Here is a 7,864-nt window from a genome sequence, read left to right as displayed (position 1 = left end):
TTCATAATAAGGTTTCGAATGAACTCAATCTTAAACTAAAAGCAATTAGGAGTGATCATGGTACCGAGTTTGAAAATCAGCATTTTGAAAAGTTTTGTGAAGAAAACAGTATCAATCACAATTTCTCGGCACCTAGGACACCCCAACAAAATGGGGTGGTAGAAAGGAAGAATCACACACTAGCAGACATGGCTCGTACCATGTTGTGCGAATCGGATCTACCAAAGTACTTTTGGGCTGAAGCAATAAATACTGCTTGTCATATTTTAAACCGTGCTTTAGTTAGATCTATCTTAAAGAAAACGCTTTATGAGTTAATGAAAAATAAGAAGCCCAATATAAGCTATTTTCATGTTTTCGGTTGTCGCTGCATTATTTTAAACAATGGAAAGGACAATCTAAGTAAATTTAGTGCTAGATCAGATGAGGAGATCTTCTTAGGTTATTCCTCATCTAGTAGAGCATACAGGGTCTTCAACAAGAGAACTCTCGTTGTTGAAGAATCCATTCATGTTGTTTTTGATGAAGCTAATGGAGATTCTTCTAGAAAAGAAGAAGATAGTGATGCAGGTATACTTGAAGACAGAATGAAGGAGTTCTCCATACAAGACAAACAACTTGAAGATGAAGTCAAAGAAGATACAATTCAGCAAGATGAAGAAGATCAACCCCAAGCAAGAAATCAAGATCTTCCTAAGGAATGGAGGTATGCACACGGTCACCCAAGGGATCTAATCCTTGGTGATCCTTCACAAGGGGTAAGGACAAGATCCTCTCTAAGAAATACTAGTAATTATCTTGCTTTCGTTTCACAAATAGAGCCTAAATCACTAGAGGAAGCCGAAAAGGATGAAAATTGGATAAATGCTATGCAAGAGGAATTAAATCAATTTGAAAGAAATCAAGTTTGGACTCTAATGAAAAGACCCCCTAATGTTTCAATTATAGGCACCAAGTGGGTATATAGAAATAAACTAGATGAAGATGTAATAGTTATAAGAAACAAAGCTAGACTAGTTGCCAAAGGATATAATCAGGAGGAAGGAATAGATTTTGATGAAACTTTTGCTCCTGTTGCTAGGTTAGAAGCTATTAGACTACTTTTGGCATATGCATGCTTCATGGATTTTAAACTCTATCAAATGGATGTAAAAAGTGCCTTTTTAAATGGTTATATAATGGAGGAAGTTTATGTAGGACAACCTCCAGATTTTGAAAACCACTTACATCCAGATTACGTTTATAAATTGCATAAAGCATTGTATGGACTTAAGCAAGCCCCTAGGGCATGGTATGAAAGATTAAGTAATTTTCTAATTGAAAATAAATTTAAGAGAGGAAATGTAGACAAAACCCTCTTCATTAAAAGAAAAGGGAATGACTTATTGCTTGTGCAAATTTATGTGGATGATATAATTTTTGGTGCTACTAATGATAGTCTTTGTCAAGAGTTTGCCAAGCTTATGCAGGGAGAATTTGAAATGAGCATGATGGGTGAGCTCAACTTCTTCCTTGGGCTACAAATAAAACAATCAGAGGAAGGCATCTTCATCAGTCAGTCCAAATATATCAAGAAAATGTTGGAAAAATTCAAGATGAAGGATGCAAAGGAAATCAGCACACCCATGGGCTCAAGTTGCAAGCTTGACAAAGATGAAAAAGGTAAAAGTATAGACTGCAAATTGTACAGAGGTATGATAGGCTCTTTACTTTATCTTACTGCTAGTAGGCCAGATATATTATTCAGTGTTTGCATGTGTGCTAGATACCAAGCATGTCCTAAGGAATCACACTTGCATGCTGTTAAAAGAATTTTCAGATATCTAGTAGGGACATCTAATGTAGGCTTATGGTATTCTAAGCAATCTGACATAAATTTAATTGCTTATTCCGATGCTGACTTTGCCGGGTGCAAACTCGACAGAAAAAGTACAAGTGACACATGTCAATTCTTGGGTGCTAATTTAGTTTCTTGGTTTAGCAAGAAACAGAATTCAGTGGCCTTATCCACAGCTGAGGCTGAATACATTGCAGCTGGGAGCTGTTGTGCCCAAGTGCTTTGGATTAAGCAATAACTCGAAGACTTCGGTATCAAAATGGACAACATACCAGGTAGATGTGATAATACAAGTGCAATTAATTTAACAAAGAATCCTGTCCAACACTCTAAATCAAAACACATAGAAATTAGGCATCACTTTATAAGAGATCATGTGCTGAAAGATGATGTGATGATTAAGTATGTATGTACTGAAAATCAATTGGCCGATATCTTTACAAAGCCCCTTTGTAAAGATAGGTTCAACTTCTTAAGGAATGCTTTGTGCTTATTTGATCCTAGCAAATAAATTGAACTTGTAATGCAATGCTTTGCTACTCAAGCTAGTAATCCACCACAAGGTCAGAAATAGCAAACCTAGCATCTATTAAGTGAAAGCATAAATCTATCTGAGTTAAATGACGAATTATTTGACTTTTTGGAGGATGGTTACCCTCCCTTGGACTCTTCATGGAGATATTTTCAGAGCCTATTTCATAGGTATTCGAAATTTGGTCAAACATTCCTCATTTCAATATTAATAATTCAAAAATCATTATCAAACTTTTATAGGGTGTATTATTAAAGGGGAGGATCACAAACAAACTCACTCTATATTCACCAAAAGAAATCATGTTGATTAGTGTGGTTAAATAAAATAAATTGGGAAAAGATAGAAATCATTCAGAAAATTTTTAGTGCCGGAGACGTCTCTGGCAAATCACAGAGACGTCCCCCCGGCGAGACGTCTCGCGCTAGTCGTGGAGACGTCTCGGGGACCGAACGAGGGTTTTTAAAATAGGTGAAATAGCTCGAGCCAACCCGAGCTATCTTCTTTCGTCCCCGACAAAAACAAAAAAACCCTAGCCTCCGTTTGCTCTCCACCTCAAACCGAACCAAAATCTCCCCATTTCCCTAGGGTTTTCAATTCATGGCACCTAAGAGAGCTAGGAGAACGGGTGGGAGGCGTCCTAGGGTAGCGACCGACGGCGAGGAACGGAGGGAAGAGCCTTCCGCGCCATCTCCTCCGGTTGCTCCGCCAACCACGACCCTTTCCTGTGCAAATCGCACAGTAACCACTGGTAGGTACATCGACTTTCAGTTTCTAGCAAATGAGGGGTTCTCTATTGGAAAGAGACTCCGAGCCCAAGGTTGGGAATACCTTTGTACCCTAAATACATCAACCTATCCCGGCCTAGTTAGGGAAATGTTTAGCAACATGGCCTTAGGGGACTCGGGGTACACTGGATATGTCCGAGGGATATTGATAGAGATTAATGAGGATGTTCTATCTAGTGTATTACAAATTCCTAAATATGGTGAGGCTCCGACCTCACACCCTCAAAGGAAAATTGCCCTAAACTTAGTTTTAGGACGAGAGGACTGCGGCCCTCTTGATGTGGTTAACTCCCAAGACCTCAATGCCGAGATGAGATTACTCTTGAGCATTGTTAACCGGGTCCCATTCCCAAAAACCGGCCGCTTCGATTTCGTTTCGGAGCGAGATTTAGTTATCATGCACCACATCTTACTAGGGATCCCCCTAAACCTCCCTAGACTTATGTTAAACTACATCTCTATATGTCATAGGTATTCTAGGTTTAGCATACCATATGGGATGATTTTCACTTTACTATTCAAACACTTCAAAGTTCCCATTCCTGAAAATGAGCCTGCAAAACCCTTAAGAAACACCGACTACTGCAATGAAAGTACAATGCATAGAATGGAGTTTCACAAGGTAGATGGATCATGGGTTAAGGTACCAAAAAGAAAATCTCAAATCCTAGAGCCTGAGATCCCACATCAGGAGCCAGACCACCACTCTCCTCCACATAGCCATATGGGCTTTCCTGATGTACCCTCCAGCTCAGCTGGACCTTCCACATCCATGCCTCCTCCTCCTCCAGTCAGTGGATCCTTCTCCCTGTCAGATGAACAGATGCACACTCTAGCATCTGTGATATGCCAGCAGATGAGAGAGGAGATGAGATCGTTGATCACTGCTGAGTTGGCTCCTCTTCGTACCTCACATGAAGGGCTTCTACAAGAATTGAAGGAGATCAAAACTCAGGTAGAAGCTACAGCATCAGAGTTGGTTCATGTGGGTACCCTCCAAACTATACGATCAATTGAGCTACAGGAGAAATTGAAGATCATATCAGATGGTCTTCAAGAGTTGACGAGCCCTGGAGGCAATTTGGGCACCGTGGCTGCCCAACTTAAAGGAAAAATTGAAAGGGCAAGTCTCGAGTTTGAAGCACTAGTAGCAGCCTTCCATCAATCTCAAGGAGATCAGTTCAAAACTCTACTGGACTCAATAAATGCATTTATAGAGGCAGCTGCTAGGGCTATTGAACAACGTCGCCGATGAGGGACATTTTGTAAAAAATCTAGGGTTCATCTGTTTTGTAAAACCCTAGGCTCATTTTGAAACTTCTTTTGTATTAGGAATCAATACTTGTAATGATTTCCTCTCTTAACTTTGTAATGACTTCAAATGATTGCAATGATATATGAATGTCATACAATTCCTTTGAAACTTTGTGTATGTGATTCTGTGATGTGCCATAAAAATCTCATAACATACCTTAAGTGTTCAAACTTGACACAACTTATCAATGCATATAAAACAGGGGGAGCACATCTTGTAATAACTATTTTAAACAAAAAAAAAGGTCTGAAATGAATTCCAAAACAAAGGGGGAGTGAAATGAATGCTGCATTTATTAATAGACATAACTTGGACAGCGGGAGCATAACTTGAATATCCTTAAGTGAATCATGGTAACATGCTGAATTCCACTAGAAATTGTGTTTTAAGTACCTAAGAATAATTTGTCCCCTTCATTGTTGATGACAAAAAGGGGGAGTAGATATATAGAACCTATATATGGAGTATATGAAGTATATGGAGTAGAACCTAAATATGGAATGCAAAATTTACACTCATACTTAAAAGTTGAATTAGAAAAGACAAAATTGAAGAATATTGGCTGTAAGATAATTGCCCTTCTGGAAAAGAAAGGGGGAGTCAAAAAGTACTTAGCCTTCAATTGTCTTTAGCATCAATACTTCATTAATTTACATTTTAACTTGATTCAAATTCAGTTGATATACCAAAATTGCTCAAGAGCTACTAAGACCAATACTTATGCATAAGGGAAAAACTGAAAATTGACTATTTTGAATTATGCACACTGTATCTAGCTCTAACCAAAACACAATACTTGTACATCTGATCAAATACTGTGTATATGTTTAAATTTCGAATTTTGCATATACTCAGTGTTTTGTCATCATCAAAAAGGGGGAGATTGTTGACCCCCTAATGGATTTTGATGAATACAAAACACTAGAGTTTAATTCCATTTATCTTAACAATTTACTTGAGGATTTCAGGTGATTAACTAAGAATATTGTTAAGAAATGTCTAGGCAAGTTTCCATATTTTTCAAGAATTTATTGAAGAATTTTTGAGTTGAAGAAAATAGATCAGGGACAGCCGAGACGTCTCCGGGTCGTCTCAGAGACGTCTCTGGCACAAACAGGAAGAATTGGCACGTCTGGAGACGTCCCCGGCACCTGGCGAGGCGTCTCGCAGGGTCGGAGTCGACTCCCGATACTGCGGAGTCGACTCTCTCAGAGGCGGCAGAAAGGTCGATTTCAAGGGATGCGCGCGAGTCGTCTCCACAGGAAGCGGAGTCGTCCCCGCAAGTAAAAAGCAGACTTCTCGAGTCGTCCCCAGAGAGTGCGGAGTCGACTCTCTCAGGGTATTCCAGAGGGTGTGTTTTTCGTTGACAGAACTGCCGAGACGTCCCCTGAAAGAGCGGAGTCGACTCTCTCAGAGAATTCCAGAGGACATATTTTTCAGAGATAAAACAGCGGAGTCGTCCCCGAGGCAGCGGAGTCGTCCCCATGCAAAAAGCGTAAACATCCCGAGACGTCCCCGTAAAGTGCCGAGCCGACTCTCTCAGAAAAACAGAAAAACAAGAAGTCAAAGAGTCCTTCTGCGGAGTCGTCCCCGTAAAGCGCAGAGTCGACCCCAAACAACGTCAAAAGAAAGTTTATACAGCCGAGACGTCTCGCGTTGAAGCGGAGACGTCTCCGGAGCGCTTGGGACGCGACTGACAAACTTTTTCAGGTTTGTTTGAATTTCAAACTTCCATATCTTTGTGTCTAACGGCTATATTTGCTTTTTGGTCTATAAAAGGGAGCTCTTGAGTGCCTTCCTACATCTTCTCACCAACCCAACACAAGATCATTCAAGAGAGAAGAAAGAAAAAGAGGTTCAAGGGAGTTAGAGCTTTCAAGAGGAGAAATCAAGTGCATTCAAGTTTTTCCAACTGATTTCGTGCTCAACCACTCACTCCCACTTGGCATTCAAAGCTCACATTCAAGCCAACGCGATCCACATCGGAAGAACCATCATTCCCTAAGCTTCCAACGGCCAAAAGGGTTCTTCCGGGTTTTAATATTTCTCATTTCTATATTCGCTTCATTAAGAGCTTTTAAATCCTTGTAAAACTTTTCATTATTGTGCTTGTTCCAGTCAAGGGACTTGGAACAAGGGAAAGGCATCCCAAGCCTAGGTGAAATTGGGGGATTGTAGGGTTCGTTGTTAGCCCGGAGTAAAACAACGAGTTGGGTAGTGCACTCGCAAAACTATCGGACTGTAATCTTAGATTATAGTGGAAATTCCCAAAGGTGCTTTGGGGAGTGGATGTAGGAGCAGTGGAAGCTCCGAACCACTATAAAACCTTGTGTTTGCGATTGACTGTTCTCATACCTCTATCTTTACTCTAGTTCATACATTTGTGTGTTTTATTTTTAATTAGACAAAAAGATTTAAAACACCCAATTCACCCCCCTCTTGGGTGACCATCTCTGGGCAACATCCTACTTTATCCTAATTTATTTCTAGCTATTAGAGTAGAATTATAGCCCTAACTATAACCTATCTCTTCCTCTTTTGAGTAGGCGGTATTATGATAGTGAAAGTTTTTGAAGGTTAAAGCATCAGGACCCATACTGCCAATATTTTTACTCTCTCTTCTTTTCAATTTTTGACACTGATAGTACACCCATGCACTTACACAATCTAGCTAGGGATGCATGCACCCTCCTAGTGGGGAACCCAGCATGCAACAACTGAAAATACTATGCAATGTTCTTTGTTATTATTTTCTCATACTAAAATTACTTTCTCAGTTTGGTTATAAAACTTATATCAAAATTTTATAGTACCTTAAAAATATAGTTACTAAACAGCAAACAACTTCTTGTTAAAAGCTCTAATAGTAAAAGCTTTATTTCCGAAAGCTCTACTACCAACAGTAATCCTAAATAAAGCCTAATTTTGAAGAGACCAAAAGTGCTTTTTGAAGCCCAAAAAGCACTTCTGGGCAATGTATGAGTATTTGAGAAAAAATATGAAACAGCTTTTTAGTCCTTCTAAAAGCTGAAAATCTCTACTTGGCAAAAGATTCAATTTGGAGCTTCTCCCCAAAAGCACTTTCTCAAATCCATCATGAAACTATTTTTGCGACCAAAATACCCATAACTTTGTAGCTATTACATTTTTTATTAGAATATTACAATTAAAATAAAATATATAAATATAGGTTAATAATAATTTAACTATATTATATTAATTTAAAAATAATATTATAATATAAATACTATTGCAATATTGTACTAAAATAATAATATTACATTCATATAAGATAGTAATATTATACTATATAATAATATATTAATATATAATCATAATAATTGTAATACTTTATATCAAAATATTTTATTATAACTATTAATTACTAATAA

Source organism: Phoenix dactylifera, chromosome 10, assembly GCF_009389715.1.
Source record: "Phoenix dactylifera cultivar Barhee BC4 chromosome 10, palm_55x_up_171113_PBpolish2nd_filt_p, whole genome shotgun sequence".
NCBI classification, from domain to species: Eukaryota; Viridiplantae; Streptophyta; class Magnoliopsida; order Arecales; family Arecaceae; genus Phoenix; species Phoenix dactylifera.
Note: the sequence above shows the minus strand (reverse complement) of the source record.